General features: G+C 40.3%; 1 long non-coding RNA gene across 1 annotated transcript in view; it reads right to left on the bottom strand.

Moving 5' to 3' along the window:
- Nucleotides 1–20407, bottom strand: part of LOC133533958 (uncharacterized) — a 240208-nt gene extending 219801 nt beyond the window's left edge. The window contains exon 1 of the long non-coding RNA XR_009801951.1: nt 16646–20407. This is a non-coding gene — a long non-coding RNA (uncharacterized LOC133533958). The remainder of the gene's footprint in view (nt 1–16645) is intronic.
- Between the last annotated feature and the right edge of the window lie 1549 nt (nt 20408–21956).

Below are 21956 nucleotides of genomic sequence, written 5' to 3'. Positions count from 1 at the left end.
CGTAGACTTTAAAACGAATTCAGTAGTATGCCGTGTGCGCCCCGTGACGATAGTTCATACATAAATAAAGTACGGAACACTGCTCTGAACAAACTCCGATATGCTCTTAGCTAGTTTACCCAACTTTAATATTATTATATTCTGTCTTGTCGTATCCCTCGGCCCTGCGGTACGGACTAGATGCCTTCCATCATTCTGACTCTTCACAAATGGTTTTATACTTGCATGTGAGCCCCAATTTATCAATTTCACTGTGTGACCCTGGAATATACAGAGTGGTCCTGGAAGACGGGCAATAATTTTAGCGTCGGTGATAGAGATAATTAATTATTATTTCCTAGTGGTTTATTTGTGAGTCAGCTCACAGAATAATTAGACACCCACCTGGTGTAATAGCCAGCCAGCCAGGTCATTTTATTTTGAGCCTTAAGACCTAAGGCTGAGATGAGGGTAGGTAATATTTTTAGAGATATGTTGACCAGATACATGACATATGTCAGATAGGTTGTTAGCATGATGATTATGTACAGTCGCCATCAGATATATCTGAGCCAAGGTGCTCAAATCTATGAGTTTGTGTTTTAACTAATTTTAATGTCTTGATAATTAGTATCTTCATTCAGATATTTGTGTAGTGCCGACTTTAGTTGCATTAGTGAAACCACTCGGTTAATACTCGTCGTGTGGATATATTAAAACAGGTGACTCGTTACGTATTTTTGCACCATAACAATGAGTAAGTTCAACGAGAGCATGCACACGGTCTGTGTCTTACGTAAGTTATGTTGATAGCGTAGACGATTGTATTGGTAAATCATTCGCCCTGCTTCCCCTAGCGTTATCCAGGAGCTTTGTAAGTGTAACACACATCATTGTCGCGAAGCGATAATTAATTATTTCACCGAAACCATTTATTATCGCGGGGGTCAAATCGATAGCTTTTAAGGTATAGGCATACTGAACTACCCTGTATAATCAACACAGACACACAACAACATAGTGTAGACCCCCCAACTGTGCCCGGCGGTCAACAAAAACTTACAACAACTTCGGACATTACAATCGCGGGACGCGCACTAGGACTAGGGAGGTCACAACATGTTTCCAATCTTAGGTATTTGCTTATAGAAGATTATTTTGGTTTTCATTCACTGGTTGACAAAACTGATATTGTGCAGAAAACCGTTGCGGTATTGTATAATACGAGAGATGTGTGGGACTTAGTCAACTTAGTAATAATGTCCTATAATATTTATTTATTTATATATGTACAATGACTGGTAGAGAATGCCTCGTGGCATTAAGTCCGCCTTTTGTACTATAAGATTGTTTTTCTTTTGTGCAATAAAGATTAAATAAATAAATATATGGCAAGTGTACACGATTGGAAATGAAACCAAATAAAAAGTGATTATTTATTATTTTCAAAACGGAATCTATTCTAATGCCTTTATTATAAATATATCTAATTGCTCTAGGTAAGTATAAAATGGAGATGCCTCTTTAACTTTACTCAACCCGTTACCATCAAGATGTCGTCTCTTTGACGTCCCCAATCAAAGTGTGCGAGTCTGTACTCCACTCTCTTTAGCTTCCGCTTACCCCTGCCACTTGCTAACTCAAGTATTGCCAGGGAAGTCATTAAACATTACCCATCACCCTGATATTAAACTTAGGTATTTTAAGAATGTTGCCAAGTAAAATTCATATTTGCATACACTATTCGGTGCAATTACTAAAAAATCATGACATTCGGCCATCCTACTTCGTGCATGACTCCGGCGCACGAAACTCAATCAAAGGGCGAAAAGTGATATTTTACGTTTAAGAGTTTAAATTTTAATATTATGAACAAATAAATCAGATTTTTGTTCCTCTGCGGGATGTTACTTATTTATTAATTAACGCTGTTACAATCCCCACTATGTGTTATAGGATCAATATAAAAGGTTCTGTACTAAGATATTCTGAATGTGAATCCATATTGGTATGTGTTCCAGCATAGATACCTAAATAACCAGATTAAAACAATTATCAAAATTAACAAATTAAATCTTTAACAATGTTTTCATAATTTATAGTTTATGATTTCTGATTGTAACACTATTCTCAGTTTGTACGTTATAGGTTCAAAAGCTATCGGTGTTACTTAATACTCTTTTTTTATGTGATTAGCGTACAACCTTGCTAAGCTGTTGCCGAATAGCCTCAAACCCGACAGAAACACTTGATACAGGTGTTAGTAGCAAAAACAGAATTTATCATGCACAACTTAACATTTTTATTTTTGCAAATTATAGAACATAATTGCATGTTCTCCAATGTTGCATTATTTTCTACTTTTTTAAGTCTATTTGACAACAAATATATCTAATAATTTACCTTTTTGTTTTGAAGTTTTATTTTATTTCATTTATTATAACAAAAATAAATCAACTGGTAGGGTCAAATGGAAGATTAGCAACGCACACCTTTTCGATATCATATCATACCGATACCTATCATTCGTTACAGCAATCTTCTAAAATGGCAGATTTATCAAATCAATGCAAGCATTCCAAAAATGAGATTTTTTTCACACTCTTTCAATATCACAGCAATCATCCAAGTATAGCAGATTTTTCAAAACAATACAATCTTTTCTGATGGAACCAATCTTAATGGTGCAATTTATTTCTGTTTTCATGCATACTTAATTGATTTAAGCATCTAGAATAAGCAATTATAATATTGAACTCTATTGGTAACATTAAAATTCGAACTTAAATAATTTTATATGACATGATTTTTTTGGCATATCTACATAATGTTAAGTAATACATTTCAGTGTATAAATTGACAAATATAGATCAAATCAAATCAAATCAAATCAAATCAAAACACTTTATTGCCAAAACATGATGATACAAAGAAAAACAATACAATATATAGGTGTTCCATTGAATATATTTACACAGTGACACGAAATTCACTTTTTGAAAAGATAAAGTGAATTATACAGAAACTTGATAAAAACGGAAATATTAAAAGCCAACTGATACCTAACAATTTTTTTTTATCCTGATACATATCTATACAATCGTAACTTTAAAAACGAGAGAGATAGGATGATTTGAAGTTAATGGTATTTTACTGATGTATATGTTACCCTATTTAACCCTCTCTAGATATGTTAAAACAGTTGTTAACAACTACTAATGCTATCCCATCACTTGGATAAGCTGTTCTCTAGACACTGCTTTAAAATCGATTAACAAAAGTATCTTTAGACACAGCTGCTCCGAAGCAAAGTATCTTTAAACACAGGCATAAATACGACTAAACGCACAAAGCGTATTTAAAAGCAAATCAGTTGCTGGTATCACACATAACGAACGTTATTATTTCATGTCTCTTATCAAAATCTAGGTAAAACAATTCAGGGGCGCTAGGTCGGGTAACCTCCACGAGGGTCTGGGTCATTCCAATTTCTGTTGATCCTCGCGGATCCGCAGTCAAGGGAATGGCTTATGGCTGGTGCGCCCTGGGGGCAACAGTAAGTGATTTCATGCGTGGGATTGCTTACTGGTGCTGCCAATAACCCGACACCCGGGAACATCCCGGGAGGGGCGGGGGTAGGATGCTCTTGGCGTGTCTCTATGATCTCCTAGGCTATACCGGACAGGGCTACCCATACCGGGCAGGCGAAGAGGGAGGGACATTACCAGGAGCAGGGTAGGGGGGGGGGACGGGTTTACCTGCTTTCGGTGTCGAAACCGGGTGGACAGGCCCTAGCCACCGTCCCGAAACTCGTTATCCCAAATGATAAGGTGTTGTTGTCATGTCTAGCAGCCTGATGGGAGCGAGGACCTTGCCTTGGTCGGCCGGGTCAAGAGGAGTTAACCTCAATAAAAAATCCACAACCCCCCGCATGGCGGTTCACCGTGCTGGGGTGCTCTTTCTAGAGCGGCTGGGGTGCTCATCAGTCACTAGTGGCCAAACCTGTGATACCTCCCGACCTCACAGCGTACATAGGGCCACAGTTTAGGTATTGGGGATCTCTGCCTCTGTGGAGTTTTGTTCTCCCCATCTCGTGGGAACTTATGGCAACTGAATCTAAAAAAACCCAAAAAAACGGCCCTTTTCAGGGCCAAAACGAAAACGGCCTTTCTCAAGGCCAAACTTTAAACGGCTCTTCTCAGAGCCTGCCGGAGCGGGACGACAGCAACGAGGTAGAAAGTATTTTCGTGAGGGCGCTTCTCAGCGACGAGCCTTTGAAAATTGCTTCACACAAAGGCGATAACAATCTTTCGGACATTGAGTCTGAATCGGAAGAGGAAGGCTCTGCGGAGCGACCGAACGTGACTAAAAGAGCCCGGAATCCACAAGTAGGAGACCTGGAACCAGATAGCGGACCCAAAAAACAAAAGGCACCTGTGGGTCACTATGCGGGAATGGCGAAAGCCAAGTTCCTACTGGGAGCAGATGTCGACCCAGACTTCGTGGCGGACATGGATGTAGCAGTACGCAGTGGCCGTCGGAGCGCTCGCCTGCAAAAAAAGAAAACGTCGCGCGGTGATAGGGACCGAAGTCCAATTGCGGACACAAGAGAGGACGCCATTAAAATTGTACGCGATGCGGCGCGGACGGTTAGCGAGGAGGTCAAAAAGTCGTCCAACATCAGCGGGCGGGTTGTGGGCAAAATTAATACTGCCCTTAAAGAAATTGGTGACGCGATAGACGGATTAGCAAGCCGGGAAGAGGGAGACGAGTTGCGCGCTCTTCGTGCCGACAACAAAAGGATGCGCGAGCAGCTCGCAATTTTGCAAGAGGAGACAAAAGCCCTCAGGACAGCGTTCTCGGAAAGGAATGAAGGGAGGAAGGAGCCTCCACAAACAGAAGCCAATGCCACTCACGCGTTGGCTATTAAAGAGTCTCTAGCAGATTTAAAAGAGGAGCTTAAAAATGAGCTGATCAACACCATCGGCAACATTATTAATATTCGCCTGGATGAGGTGAAGCGACGTCTCCCTCCTGAGCCTATCCTCCGCCCCCCGCTTGCCGTGGACCGGAAAACAGCAGAGGTAGCAAAGCGGATGCCGTCGCAACCTACCCAAACTGACGCGGCTCTAAAACCATCAGCCAAGGCTCTTGAGGGTAAGCAACAGAGACCGCAACAACGGCAGCAAAAATCAGCCCCTCCTGGACGCTCATTGTCACAGCCGACAAAGGCAACGCCTGCCTCGAAAGCGAACAGGGCCCCACAGTTGGCTCCGTCGCCCTCACCACTCCCTCCAACATCGATGACAGATGAATCGACGTGGACGAAAGTTGTGGGACGTAGGGCGAAGAAAAAAGCGAAGCAAGCTAAAGCAGCAGGCCAACCACCTGCTAAGCCCACAGCGAAGCCACGCAAATTGGTGGCTCCATCGACGGCGGCCATAGTAGTAGCCCTCAAGCCAGAGTCCGAGGCTACCTATGCCTCGCTTTTGACCAAGGCAACGACATCGTTTAGTCTAGCTGAGGTGGGGCTTGACCATGTCAAAGTCCGCAAAACTGCCGACGGAGCCCGCATCATAGAAGTGTCCGGTACGGACAACGGTAGGGCAGCTGACATCATATGTGAAAAACTGGAGGGCCTGGTCGGCAATGATGCGAGAGTCTACCGACCAACTAAAATGGCTGGGCTTAGAATATCAGGCATTATCGAGTCTGAGACCACTGAGTCCGTTGCAGCGGCGGTGGCAGCTAAGGGTGGCTGCAAAACTGAAGAGGTCAAGGTCGGTGCCATCCGAACGTCGTACAGCGGATCAGGCTCCACTCTTGTCAAGTGCCCGATTGTTGCGGCCAACAAAATCTTAGAGGGGGGCAAATTACTGATAGGATGGACAAGCGCGACTGTTAGAGCACTTGACCCAGCGCCGGTCAGGTGCTATAAGTGTATGGGGGCAGGACATACTCGTGCAACATGCCCATCGCAGGTGGAAAGGGGCAGCCTATGCTTCCGGTGTAGTAAGCCGGGACACAAAGCTACTGACTGTACGGAGAAGTCCTTTTGTGCGGTCTGCCACCACGCAAAGAGACCAGCTGGACATTTCATGGGAGGCTTAGCTTGCTGCCCCCCATTGACAAAAGGAAGAGTGGACCCCGCCAGGACCCAGGGGCCCCACCAAAGAGTTGCCCAACCGGCCGAGGAGGGACAGAGTATGGACCTGTAATGCTGCCACGCCCAGTCGAAGCCTTACAGACGAACCTCAACAAATGCGCACGTGCCCAAGATCTGTTAATGCAGGTCATAGCGGAATGGGGCATTGGCGTGGCAGTTGTAGCGGAGCCTTACTGTGTTCCTTCTCAGCCCAACTGGGTAGGAGCAACAGATAGAAAAGTGGTCATTACTACCCCGGTCTTGGGAGACTACCCTCCACTCATTGCTATGCATAAAGGCCCTGGCGTCGCAGCAGCTAAGTGGGGCAACATAGTCCTCATAGGCACTTATTTCTCCCCCAATAGGCCACTGTGGGAGTTTGAGGCATACCTGGACGAGCTAGGGGGGCTGATAGAGAGGTGGGCCCCGGCTCCGGTACTTGTAATGGGAGACCTCAATGCTAAGAGCGCGGCCTGGGGTTCTCCTGTCACCGACGCGAAGGGCGAAACACTCAGGGACTGGGTGGCAGCGACGGGACTAGTAGTCTTAAACCGGGGCAACGCCAACACATGTGTGCGACAACAGGGTGGGTCCATTGTGAATGTTACATTCGCTACCCCTGTTGTCGCCGATCGCATTGAGGATTGGCGTGTCCTGGAGGACGTGGAAACCCTATCCGACCACGTCTACATCCGAATGAGGGTTTCTCCATGCCCGTTGGTCCCGCCGCAGGCACCGCTGCAAGCAATGGACAGACGTCGGCCGAATGGTGGTTTCCCTAGGTGGTCTTTGGCCAGTCTGGACAAAGACATGATCGATGAGGCTGCATTGATTGAGGCTTGGTGCGCTCCCCCACCGGTAGACCTAGGGGTGGAAGAGAGAGCAGCCCGCTTCCGTACCTCACTCACCACAGTATGCGATGCTGGCATGTCGAGGATGAAGAAACCAACCAGGAAAAGACAGGTCTACTGGTGGTCGGAGGAAATTGCGGCCCTTCAAGTAACCGCCAATGCCGCACGCCGTAAATTCACCCGGTGCAGACGTCGGCAACATACGGCGGCAGAAGAGGTGACACTCCGGGAGGCGCTGGTAGCTGCAACGGGGGCACTAAGAACCGCTATAGCCAAACGGAAAGATGAGGCCCGAGAGGAATTCCTAAGCACCTTGGACAAGGATCCATGGGGGCGACCTTATAAGACTGTCAGGAACAAAATGAAACACGCGTCCCCCATGGATTCCCTAGAGCCGGAGCTACTAAGGAGGGTAGTAGAGGGCCTCTTCCCGGCAGCACCGGACTTTGTGCCTCCCGTCATGGCTCTACCAGCGGAGGAACCGGCGGGTCAACAGGATGTCCCCTTAATCATGGACGAGGAACTCATGGGAGCAGTATTCCGACTGAAGGCCAGCAAGAAGGCTCCGGGGCCAGACGGTGTGGCAGGGAAAGTCCTTTCTCTGGCCTTGAAACACCTCGGAGTCCGTTTGCGTGGCCTTTTTGACGATTGCCTAAAAGAGGGAAGATTCCCTCAATGCTGGAAAGAGGGAAGGTTGTGTCTACTGCGAAAGGAGAGCCGCCCAGCTGACTCTCCTTCAGGATACCGCCCGATTATCCTCCTAGATGAAGTGGGGAAGATGCTGGAGCGCATAATCGCGAAGCGCATCACAAAATATCTGGAGGATACGGGCCCCAACATTAGTGATCGCCAGTTTGGGTTCAGGGTAGGGCGGTCCACAATAGATGCTGTAGGCACCCTGAAAAAGTTCAGCGACCTAGCAGCGCAGAAAGGGGAGGGAGCCATAGCAGTGTCCCTCGACATTGCCAACGCTTTTGGCTCTCTCCCCTATGGAGTCATAACAGAGGCACTCCGGTTCCACGGTGTGCCTCTATACTTGAGGAAAACCATAGCGCACTATCTCTCAGATAGGGTAGTGCTCTATGAAGCAGGTAAGAGACGTTTTGAGAGGAAAATGGAGTGCGGTGTTCCGCAGGGGTCGGTACTGGGGCCCCTGCTATGGAATATCGGGTTTGACTGGGCAATTCGAGGGGCGCAACTTCCCCGCATGGTCACCATCTGTTACGCGGACGACACACTGGTGGCCGTGAGGGGAAGGCAATATCAAGAAACCCTGAGGAGAGCTGCTGTAGCAACTGAGCTCACGGTGGGGCGCATTAACCTGCTGGGGCTTACGGTGGCACTCACTAAGACGGACGCTGTAGTCTTCGGGGGGCGAGGTTGGCGATTGCGGCCCAACGAGGTGATCCCGGTGGGAGGTGAAGCGGTCCCTCTAAGGGCCCACATCAAATATCTGGGCCTCATCTTGGACCGAAAGTGGGACTTCGGGAAACATTTCGCTAGCCTGGTTCCCCGAATCGTTGGAGCTGCTTCGGCGATGAGCCGACTACTGCCCAACGTCGGAGGCCCCCAAGCCCCATGTCGGCGCCTATACGCAAACGTTACTCGCAGCATGGCGCTATATGGGGCGCCGATATGGGCTGGAAGGCTGAACAACGAAACCAGGGCCCTCCTCCGAAGGCATCAGAGGGTTATTGCGTGGCATATAATCAGAGGGTACTCCACAATCGGACACGCAGCGGCATGTGCCCTCGCTGGTACCCTGCCATGGAAGTTGGATGCTCGATTATTGGCCGAGCGCTACGAACAGAGGGTGGAGCTCCGAATTGCCGAAGAGCGGTTGGCTCCTCAGGAGCTGGAGGCTCGGCTTGAGGCCACAAAAAAAAAGGAGAGGGATCGCTGGAAGAGCCAGCTGGAGGACGAGCCCTATGGTACGTACACCATAGGGGCGCTCCTTCCGTCCTTTGACAGCTGGTTAGACAGAAAAAAGGGGGTCTTGTCATATAGGCAGGTGCAGGTAATGACTGGACATGGCTGCTTCGGTCATTACCTGCATCATATAAAGCGGGAGCCTTCGCCGACCTGTCACCACTGCGGAGACGATGATGACACTGCCTACCACACCCTGGTAGAGTGCCCCAGCTGGGCACCAGAACGATGGGAATTAGAAAGGGCCCTAAATGAGGATGATCTCTCGCTGCATAACATTGTAGCAAAAATGTTGAGCAGTGAGAGATCCTGGGAGGCCTTCAGCAACTTTTGCGAAAAAGTAATGCTGAAGAAAGAAGCAGCGGAGCGGGTGCGTGAAGAGAGCGCTGATGCGCACCCGCTTCGGCGCAGACGGAGGGGAATAAGGCGGCGACAATTTGTCAATGCCCTGATTCCCCAGTAAAGCCGCGGGGTGGGGACCCGCAGGTAAGGCTATACACGTCTGGGGAGGGGTTGTAGCGTTACATAATCCCTCCTCCTTCGGCGCGAGGGTGCCCCCGGTGATCAGCCGGGACCGCCGGGGGAGCATCATGGTAGAATATTAGTGATCCCATGATGCTCCCCTATAACGGCAGAGAGGGTAACGCCGCAGGGGAAGTTAGTGGGTATTCTCCTCCCCTCCCTCTGGATAGCAGAGGGAGCTATGGGAGGAGCGAGTCCCACATACCACCCCATCCCCAACGGGCTTTCGCAGCCCGGGGGTGAGATACGTAAATGTATTTACCCCTGCGTGAAAAAAAAAAAAAAAAAAAAAAAAAGGTAAAACAATTCAAAATATAAAATTTCTGTACTATACTACTGTACATAAACTTTATTATTTCGAGGACTACATATTTAATATTATTATTTATTTAGAGGTTATCCTAAACTCCTTCACAGACTCAACCATTTCTAAAATCTCGCATCCTTACTGTTTTATAACGTAGTCTGTATATAACCCTAAATATTCTCCCCATAGACTCCAAACAACTAAAAAAACAAAAAGATTTTTTTTTTTTAAACCATTAGGAGATTCTTAAAACAACCAGAACTTTAAACTATGACCTTAAATAAAATCATTGTTTAATGTTTCTATAATAATATATTCCACTATAAGTTTGCTCTCAACTAGAACCTCGCGATTTGCAAAAATTTAGTTACTATTAGTTAAACGTAGCATAATACAAGTTTACGTTTTAAAATACTTGTTCATCGCTGACCGAATTAGAAGCTTTCCGCTTCAACGCGTCTCCTTGTCAAACAGACAACACATTTGATTAACTGAGCCCTGTAGATTATATAATATCGTAAAGCCAGATCTGACAGATTTTCGTGGCCACAAAAATGATTCCGATCTGACCCTCGTTCTTGACAAAATATGTTTCGAAAAAAATGCATCAAACTTTCAATTAAAGGGCAATAGTACATTATTGCAGTGGTCGGGAAAGGGCAATTCGTGGATGAGTTTCGATTTCCAAACATGCAAGGAAATAAGGTAAAATAATCATAATTTAAGCATCAGCCAGCACTCAAATCGAACCTTCACATTAAAAACGTCAAAAACAACTTCCCTCTTTAATTATTATTTTTTTAAATTTAAAGGCACAACTATTCTGCCATTCAGTACCATTCAATATCAGCTGCATATGCACGCATGAGATCCTTAATAAAAATAAAAGATATAGTCTTTGATTTTATTAAGCAGTATTCGCACGATTTTACACGACTCTATCCTATAACTTGAAAAGACGCTGACCGGGTCGTGAAGACGCAGCCCGCGGCTACATTAATTAATTGTATGGTTGCGTTTTTCTTAGTCGATACATTTTTTTAGTAAAAAAAAAAACAATCAGTAATAACTTCCCGTCCGCTAAAAACCGACAACAATAGTTTGATTTTTTTTATTTATTTGAGTTTGACCATAATGAAGATCTTCCCGTTCTATTTTTGCTACAATAAGGTGAACATTTCCGAGCATATTGAAGAAAATACATTTTTATTCCCAAATAATTGACACAGCAGGTATTTAACGATACCTTAATACTATTACCGCAAGAGGGTCAATCAAGCGCTTTCACTTGATACCAAACTCGATCGCACCTTGTCACAAACGAGATTACCATTAAATACATCAAAACCAGAGTCAACGCGTATAGCCCTCTCAATTTTATAGTTTATAGCTATCTGATAATCCTGCTAGCTTAACTATAATCTTATCAAATTTTACAAGGATCATAAATAACCTTATATACTAAAGCTATTGCGGAACAGGTTAAAGTAACAATATCCCACCCGCTGACAGATAATTGTTTCCCTAAGCTTCCATGCTGCAACTTGAAAATCTTCTAAATTCTAATTAGAAACAACCGCACGTAATATAAGAAAAAAAATGAACATCAAATTGGCACTCATTTTGACTTCTAAGCTTGCAACAAAAATAATAATAAAGTTACTGAAGTACGTTGATTTACCGTATAACAATAATGTTTAAATATTCAAACTTCATAGTTCATTAAAATAGGTTTTAATTATCGCTCCGTTATGACATATATACTGATTTAATTGACTCAATGACTTATTACCAATTTCGTTTTTGTGAAAAATTCTAAATCTAACAGTTTTCTGCCATCAATCAATCAACATTAGCTTTAAGAATAAATTTAATTTAATATTCAGGTCCGAAATTATTACATTCATTTCATTTTATGGTAATAATATATAAATTAAGCCTCCTGTTACCGAACCAACAACATTGAAATCATTGTGTCAGAATAATAAATATTCTAGTGTGGATATATTCGGAGCTTCTGCTATCCTATTTATTTTCCTTCCTTTCTTTACTTAAATATAAGTTATCATTCTCTCACACTATATTAATTCAGAAATTAATTATTTCTAGGTACATACCTAGATGTTATTTATAGTAAATAATTAGCACATATCCTTCCACAAATCTAAATTAGCTCTCAGTAGGAAACCTGTAGTTTATCAAAATAGCTCCTATCATTCATTCCAATTTCTAATCTTTATACTGACAAAAATCCCATTACACCAACTTATTACTGACGCAGTACCTACTGAATAAATTTTATAAAAGTTAGTAGCCAATACCAGGGGGGTGTCACTACGCAGTTTAGGTATATTTGGCCGGCGCGCCTCCCGGGCAGGCGTATAGCAGCGGGCTGCCGCTCGGCTCGCACGATCACGATAGTCGTGTCACGTGGCGCTCGCGCAAATTTGAAAATATACAATGGATTCGAAACCTAAATCTCGATCTAATCCGTATAAAAGATATTGTTCTGTTTACTGATGTCTGAATAAACGGAAGAACAAGGAAGCAAATATAATTTTTTTTTTTAATTCTGGACGATATTGAAAGTTAAGTCATTTTGATGAATTTAAACTTTAAACCATAACATAAATACTCCTTAATCAAATTCGATAACATTTTGATTCGTTTTGTTTGCATAAAACTAAAGCGCTTTAGACCAAATTAAAATGAATTATGCATTCCTAAGCTTAGACTAGGTAAATAAATACCTACTTCTAAGAATTTTTCAATAGCCTGGGTAAGGTCTATTAAGCACCTACTAAATTATTCCTTATGAATAACTTATAGGTACATATATCAACAACAATGTATCACAAAATGTTAAACAAAAAGGTACCTTGTCAAGTAGGTTGATGATGTGACCTTTTCGCGAATCGTACTTTCTTTTCAACAATTTCGACATTCACACAACAAAACATATTTTACAGTACATATGGGGCTACTTTATAGCACTAGTGCGAGAAGTAGCATATTACGTTACTGTGTCGAACGTTTAAAGGGCCATATGTACTGTAAAACGTTGTACGATACATGTGCGAATCGGTAATTCGCAACTCGTGTCGATTTAAAACACTCCCTTCGGTCGTGTTTTAATTTATCGCCACTCGTTTCGAATTTCCTATTTTTCGCACTTGTATCGTAATGTACTATTTCACCACACCCGCTCGTAAATAAAATAAATAAATAAATAAAAAGTATTTATTTCGGACAATATCCATAGGTAATACAACAAACAATCAAAATATTTACATATAAATTACAAAAAATTAAATTAAAAATATGGATAAATATGGGTAAAGGCAGCCCTTTAAAAACTGTGAGTAAAGTTGCATTTTATCCTCTAGAGAGTTAAAGTAATTAGATGTTGATATGTTGTTCACGCGTTAATTAGCTTGTTGGATAGACTAATAATACTTAAACGATTATTTTGAATAATAAATATTACATATAATTAATATTTATTACATGTAATAAGAATTGTTGCAATGAAAACAGATTGTAGTTTCCTCGCATAGGTTAAATAGTTATTTATTATACAAGGGGGCAAAGTTGTTGTTTAACTTCTTGTGATTATATTGAGACCCGAGGCAGCGAAAGTTTTCAAAATTGATCCACGAGCGTAGCGAGTGGTTCAAATAGTGGAATTTTGAGCGTGCGAGGTCCTCGAAGCTCGAGAGGTTGAACAAATTATGCCGCCGAGTGCCTTCTCAGGAAATAAATGAGTACGTTCAAAAATTAGGGATTGCATTTACACACAATTTTAAGCACTATTTACACGGAAATCCTCGAAGTGAAATATTTCAATTACTGCAAGAGATTCATTTACGTAGGTAATTGCCATGTTCGTGTTTCCCTGCGGACTATTTATTAAGATTGTATATTTTCGACTCTGAGATTTAATAATCGAACTTTTAAATTGGGGATAAATCAATTAAATAATACTTAAAAGTAAACACAATAATTAAAAGATAATGTTGTAATAAACACATTTGATTATTGTACCTATTTGTATTTTATTTCGTTAGAAGTTAAACGCCCATCGGTCCAATAAACTAACTTAACATAATTAAGTTGCCAGCTCTTAGACTATGATTATGGCGCGTCGTCTTGGAAGCAAGCGTAAAAGCGGCGGCGCCCGATCGGATCCCATTTCTTCTTTAGTTCCCGGAGTCGTTACTTAGTAAGAGTTAAAATAAACATCCATAATTTATTGAATATTGGTTGCCCAGAAACAATATTAGGAACTGACCGACATATACTTCCGTGAGAATCAGACATACTATCTCCGGATAAAAATTTTATGTTTACAGAATCAACGTTTGTAATTCCCACATAATTATTTACCTTAAAAATAATCAGTAGGTATAGGTACAAAAACTTGTCAAGTGACAACCCTGTGCCGGCACTCACAGCTGGGTCATAAAACTGCGGCGCGCAAAGAAGATTCACGGTTCGTGCGCGGTTATAAGTTTCAATTTTGCTTGCAGGCGGCGAGTATAGGTATAATTTTATACCTAAATCTGACTTTTGTGAAGGAGTGGATTTTCTGTACGGTAGTACTATTAGTTATTCTGTGCCAATACTACCAATCAAGAATCCTCATTTCTTATATGGCCACCAAAATACTAAAGTAAACATACCTAATAATATACTATATATTGTGTACCCTTATATTTATGAATGGCTTACGTTTCAACTTAAAAAAAAGTGGACATGTACATCACTACTTCCTTTAAAAATAGTGTATAATTTAAAAAAACAAAACAAGAAATGAAAGAACTTTTTTTTTATTGATTAAATTCAAACACTCTCATTTGTAAAACCAAGCGAATCGAATAAATTCATAAAAAACCTAACAGGGGAACACTAATCATACAATTACAAAATTTTGAAAACATACAGATTTAATTCAGTCTTAAAGTTTATTCTACTTTTGGGTCCTCTCGTCAGCAAATTCACTCTCGGATCCAAAGCATTCTAATGCATTTAAGCCTCTATGATGGAAAAAAAGACACGATATTGAACACTTAGTTTATTGCACAATTCTCAATCACCCTGACTCCTCACGCCTTTTTTTTTTCAGCTATCAAAATAGAAACCAACTTCCTCAGATCTTTCCAACCATATAGTAGTGGACCAAAGAACCCCATAGTTGACGTGGAACCAACAATGGAACGTAAACCAAAAATCATATAAAACACTGACAACATTTAATTATACTTCGTATCCAAATCCAAGACAACAAATATAATTTACTAGCAGCAGTACACGTTATCGTGCAGTCCAAGTCACACATTTTAGAGATTATAGTATTTAAAAAACAAGTTCGCGCTGTCCCTCTCACTCGCTACGCTGCGTTCCTGCTTCGACATCGCTCCTCCAGTACTCATTACATGTTTTTGTGTTAGTCCGAGTCACACGTATTTTCGCCAAAATAGTGTTCCTCTAAATATGTGTACCTAATTGTGTTTCGATTAATGTTTATTGTGCGCTGAATAAGAAGTATAGAATCAAAACATTATTTGAAGCCGTACCCTCGAACGAAAAATTGATGTTTATTCAGCTCAGCAAGTCTAGTTCGTTTGCCATACTTACATGGCAGTTAAACTTTCAATTTAAAATTGTAGGTATATTCGTTTAGCGTAATAAACTTATTACCTAAGAAATCAAGTAAGTAATTTTTACGTTCATACGAAATCACTTACTACAACTACCTTCTTTTTTGAATAAATAAATTACGGAAAAAATAAGTATGGGGCTACAAATAGATTACAATTTGAACTTTAAATAATTGTAATACGTACTATTATAGTATTATTTACTAATATAACATTATTTAGATTTCATTTTATGATTGCATTAAATGCAATGTTCAATCACAATTACGAGATGCTTTCGCGTACAGATTTAAATATACAAACCATATCTGAATAAAGTTAATATATACTAGGTAATCGTTTCACGAAAGCGGCTTTTACCATGTCCGATCTACCCTACCATACAATAAAACAGATAACAATGGTAATCCTTGCCGATTGATAATAAGTGCCTATGAATGATAACAAAACGCGTCTTTATGCAAATGTACATACACAGTACCAACAAGTTTAATGAGCGTCTTATGAGGATACCTATAGGTATAAATATACAGGAGTAATGTCAATCAATACACAATCTATAAGACATTGGAAGACTATTTAGTCTGACTGACAGTTTAAAGTGTTTAATGCCATTAATCGACGTATACAAACGGGACGTGCTATGCGTGCTCCGATACCGTGCGCCCCATGCCCCATATGAGGGCCATAGTGAATCTATCGTATGGATCATGACGGATTAGGTAGTAGGCTTTAATCGGACATCGCGGTATAGTCGAGTCTTGGGTCCAATCGATGTGGTCGCCTCCTAAATTTGATCATCAGTTAGTTACCCGCTTTGTTATTATTAGACAGCTTTGATTAACATAATATAATATAATTTTAAAATGAAATATATTATGGAAAGATATACTTGCTTTGTGTAATATTGTGGACTCCGTCTAATAATAATTCTCCTTTCCGTGAGTACTTAGAAGCTTAGGTTTACTGTGCAACAAGATATTCATCAAACAGAAAATCGGTATTAACTGTGTTGATTAAAGTTTTAATGTAATTTTATAATGCACATTAATTAATAGTTCAAAATTAAAACACATATTAAATAAATATTTTCTTATAAATGAGATGTCGACATGGTACTATATTTGCCCCACTTTAATAGTGAAGAGGCTATCATTACTCCACAATCATTGTGTCGAGGGCTCCGCTTTCACAGCGTCGAGGTTATATTTGCCCCACTTTAATAGTGAAGAGGCTATCATTACTCCACAACCATTGTGTCGAGGGCTCCGCTTTCACAGCGTCGAAGCTATATTTGCCCCACTTTAATAGTGATGAGGCTATCATTACTCCACAATCATTGTGTCGAGGGCTCCGCTTTAACAGCGTTGAAGCTATATTTGCCCCACTTTAATAGTGATGAGGCTATCATTACTCCACAATCATTGTGTCGAGGGCTCCGCTTTAACAGCGTCGAAGCTATATTTGCCCCACTTTAATAGTGATGAGGCTATCATTACTCCACAACCATTGTGTCGAGGGCTCCGCTTTAACAGCGTCGAAGCTATATTTGCCCCACTTTAATAGTGAAGAGGCTATCATTTCTCCACAATCATTGTGTCGAGGGCTCCGCTTTAACAGCGTTGAAGCTATATTTGCCCCACTTTAATAGTGATGAGGCTATCATTACTCCACAACCATTGTGTCGAGGGCTCCGCTTTAACAGCGTCGAAGCTATATTTGCCCCACTTTAATAGTGATGAGGCTATCATTACTCCACAATCACTGTGTCGAGGGTTCCGCTTTAACCGCGTTGAAGCTATATTTGCCCCACTTTAATAGTGATGAGGCTATCATTACTCCACAACCATTGTGTCGAGTGCTCCGCTTTCACAGCGTCGAAGCTATATTTGCCCCACTTTAATAGTGAAGAGGCTATCATTACTCCACAGTCATTGTGTCGAGGGCTCCGCTTTCACAGCGTTGAAGCCATATTTGCCCCACTTTAATAGTGAAGAGGCTATCATTACTCCACAATATTGTGTCGAGGGCTCCGCTTTCACAGCGTCGAGGCTATATGTACCCCACTTTAATAGTGAGGAGGCTATCATTACTCCACAATCATTGTGTCGAGGGCTCTGCTGTCGTAGTGTTGAGGCTAAGTTTGCCCCACGTCATAGTGAGGATGCTATCATTACTCCACAATAATTGTGTCAAGGGGTCCGCTGTCGCAGCTGTCGCAGTGACGAAGATATATGCCGCACTTTAAGTTATATGTACTATACAATTCCACAATAATCGTATCGAGGCCTCCATTTCGCAGCGCAGCGTCGAGGCTATATGTGCTTCATTTTAAGTGTCGAGGTTATAATGCTTCGGTCATTTGGTTCTTCGGTTGCTTTGCTCCTTTTGGTCACTTCGCTCTTCGGTCGCTTCGCACTTCGGTCGCTACGCTCTTCGGTCACTTCGCTCTTCGGTCTACAGTCGGTCATTATACATATCTCAAAATGATATCGTCAAAGATATATAACGTTGCTCTACTATAACAGTGTTGATGCCAATGTAATGATTGAAGACTTTAATAGTATTGGAAGTAGCTTTACGCATGTAAATATAAGGGACTAAAGAGCAAAAATATTTAAGGTTGAGCTAAAGTTTACAGGACTTGTAAAAATAATGAAATATAAAGGAGGTTCTTGTTACGCTGAGGTAATTTAATAGGTGTTAATGCGGCCTAAAATACCTTAAACAAAATGTACGCAATGTCATTGCCCTTACAGACAAAGAAATGCTGTATGTAAACAACATATAGGGAAAAATGTATCTGTAAACCCTTTAACCCAAATTTATGATTCGTACTCATATCACGCTGTTATATACTCCTAATAACTTCAAACGTCAGCTTTGATATGCTGTCAAGAATATACCATATCAACGAGCCTAATGTAATAAATCCGGTACAATTTACTTACGGATTCTCAGCTCCAAACTTCAGGGGAACATCGCCGAATCAAACAAGAGGTGAACCACCGTTGATGCACTATCCCGCGACGCGAAATAAGTGCTGTAAATTGTGCAACCATGCAACTAGAGTTATGCTGCCACGTGTTGCAGTCGCTTGCGCTAAGTAGCTCGATTAATAATCGCAATAAAGGGTTGAAATCCTTTAACAATAACATTATTATTGTCTGAAATGTAAATGCTCGGGTTGTCATATTGTCTTGCTAAAGCTTAAATAGTTTTCATTTTTCGTCGCAATGCACATTGTACAGTTTTATTGTAGGTAACGTTAAAAAATGTTACTCCTTAAAATGAAGTACAAGTTACAAGTCATGCCAGATATTTTGTTCACAAATATATCATAACTCAACACATAATCTACCTAAGTTCCTTGCCACTTGTTAGCGTAGTAGCCATCATCGTTCAGATACGCATAAGCAGATGAGATTAGCTATTTAGTTATAAATAATATCATATTACTATTTCTTGATCTGTGGTAATAACTAAAATTAGTCCATCTATATTTTCAAAGTGATAAGTTTCAAATACTTAATACCTACAGGATACTCTACTAGTAATTGTCCAGACTTAGTTTTAAAGTACTTACATATAGCCTTGATATTTATGGTAGCTTTACAATGAAGAAAATTCTCCTTTATCTACCTCACTCAAAGGCTATTTACCGAGGAAAGTATTGATTGCTGTATTCAAAATTAACTTTAAAGTGTCGTAACATAAAATTAGATTATATTTTAGGGTCAGTAACGCGCATGTAATATACCTCTGCAGTAGCGGGCATTCATAGGCTACGGTGATTGTTTACCATCAGGCAGGCCGTATGCTTGTTTGTCTCCGTTGTAATTACATCCAGAGAATGGTTGGTAAATTCTAAATTATATAAAATGGTTTGTTTATATGGTTACAGACAGAAAATGCCCATCTAAAACTTATTTAGAGCCAACTAAAGCTTGAAAACACATTTACACTTAATGGCGTCCTGGCTTGTAAATGACATAAAAATAGTTGTACCTTGTGAATATTAAGATATATACAACTTTATCAATATACTACAGTGAAATCAAAGAAAGTTTTATACTTTTTTAATATTAACGAAATGAAATACCAAGAGTAATTTCACTCCTTAATTTTATTATGCTATACATACATTTTACATTTATACTATGTGGATACATAAATAATTATTTAAATTGGATATAAATTAATAACTTCTAGGTGGTACGTTGTTCTCTTTAGTCAAAATCAATAATATCAGTATGTTCGTAACATACTGATTTGATATCGATATTTTATTTTATTTTCGCATTCAGGATTTGAATTTAAATACAAAGCTCTGAACATCTGCTAGTAAATTATATTTGTTGTCTTGGATTTGGATACGAAGTATAATTAATAATCAAACGAACTTACCTGTGAAGTTTGATTACAATTATGCGAGTATCCAAATCCAAGACAACAAAGACCCGCCCCCCATCCCCAAAAATGAAAATAAAATAGTCTCTGTTAATAACACAAAAATAACTCTGAAATAATGAGTACTGGAGGAGCGATGTCGAAGCAGGAACGCAGCGTAGCGAGTGAGAGGGACAGCGCGAACTTGTTTTTTTAAATACTATAATCTCTAAAATGTGTGAATTGGACTGCACGATAACGTGTACTGCTGCTAGTAAATTATATTTGTTGTCTTGGATTTGGATACTCGCATAATTGTAATCAAACTTCACAGGTAAGTTCGTTTGATTATTAATTATAACAAGAGTTATCGAAGCTGCTTAAGTCTGACGTTTCATTAATTTCTGTCCGTTTTAAAAGAAATACTGCCAAACAGTCCAATTTTTTTTTTACCAAATGTTTTTTATTCATTAAAATTAGAAGGTATGTTGCAAAAACAAAACACCTTTTTCATGTCTTTAAAATCTCCTACACTCAGTGCTAAATAGACACAAAATGCCTTTTATTACAAAAACGCACAACAAGAATTGTCAGAATATTAATAAAAAATCTGTTAAGTTGTCGCGATTACGGCATAAATCCGTCGAACTCTCGCGATATCTATACTTTTTTTTTTTACCACTGTAACCATTTTATCATAATCTGCAGTAAACAATAAACATCAGCCGGTCGGAACCTTACGACATAAGGTATATTTTTGTATTATTATTATTTTACTTTTAGGTCCCGCAGGTTTGCTGAACTTCATTAACGTACGCGCGCTATACACGTATATGTATTACTTGTGCCAAACATATCCCGACATTCTCAAATTCATCCGACATAGGTCCGTACTAAACAAAAGTCTACTTCATCAGAATGCTTAGGTAGTACAAATGACGCACTCTCATGTCGTAAATAAAAAAAATTGCTTCAATGACGTCTGGCCGTCATTCAAAACATCAATGAAGTTAGCACGTCATACAAATAACACCATGCAATAAAATGACGCCAACGCGTCATACAAATGACAAATTTATGTCACATAATTGACAAATACATGTCACACCAATGACAAATCCATGTCACACAAGTGTCAAATCCATGACACACCAATGTCAAATCCATGACATACCAATGACAAATCCATGTCACACAAGTGTCAAATCCATGACACACCAATGTCAAATCCATGACATACCAATGACAAATCCATGTCACATAAGTGTCAAATCCATGACACACCAATGACAAATCCATGTCACACAAATGTCAAATCCATGACACACCAATGACAAATCCATGTCACACAAATGTCAAATCCATGACACACCAATGTCAAGTCCATGACACAAATGACAAATCCATGTCACACAAGTGTCAAATCCATGACACACAAATGACAAATGCTCATATTAACGTCGAGCAAAAGTATCTCTAAATAGTTAATCAACTTCAATGAACAGGGCTAATTATGTCCCAATTTAACGCGATATGCTACATATGTCTTATATTTTATGAAATGAATAAGACACAATTCAATAGTACAGATTTTCCGATCACTGGCCATCAGCACAAATCCACACATCATACTGTTATTATAAAAACATAAAAATATCAAAATAATAGGCATTTCAAATACTCATCAATTTGGAGGTACATATAAAACAATAATCTGTGCTAAATAGCCATTAAATCGATGGCTACAAGACTATCACTTCATTGCAATATCTTTAATCTCCCGCTTTAATAGTACAATAATTTTCATTGTAGGTAAAGCCTTGTTTGTAATCGACTGAAATAATTGTAAATACCATTCAAATGACATTGACAATTATAGTTATATTCCAAATACTTTCGCAATGAACATGCAGCTACGTCAACTTAATACTGTCAGACATTTATCTCCAATTAAATACATGTATATAATATAGTCCTTATTCATCAATCTATATGATTAACTATAATTATTTTGCCGTTTGAAAACCGTAAGTACCCTCATCAATACAAAACTAAATTCCATAGGCACTCTTACAATGAACTGACGTAAAATCTTTCTTCGTCAGTGATGATAAAAGTAGCACTCATGGATTATTAAACTACCTCTTTTTTTCATTATATTGATAATTTAAAAC

Source organism: Cydia pomonella, unplaced genomic scaffold (assembly GCF_033807575.1).
Source record: "Cydia pomonella isolate Wapato2018A unplaced genomic scaffold, ilCydPomo1 PGA_scaffold_29, whole genome shotgun sequence".
Classification (NCBI taxonomy): Eukaryota; Metazoa; Arthropoda; class Insecta; order Lepidoptera; family Tortricidae; genus Cydia; species Cydia pomonella.
This window is presented reverse-complemented; position numbering and strand designations above follow the sequence as displayed.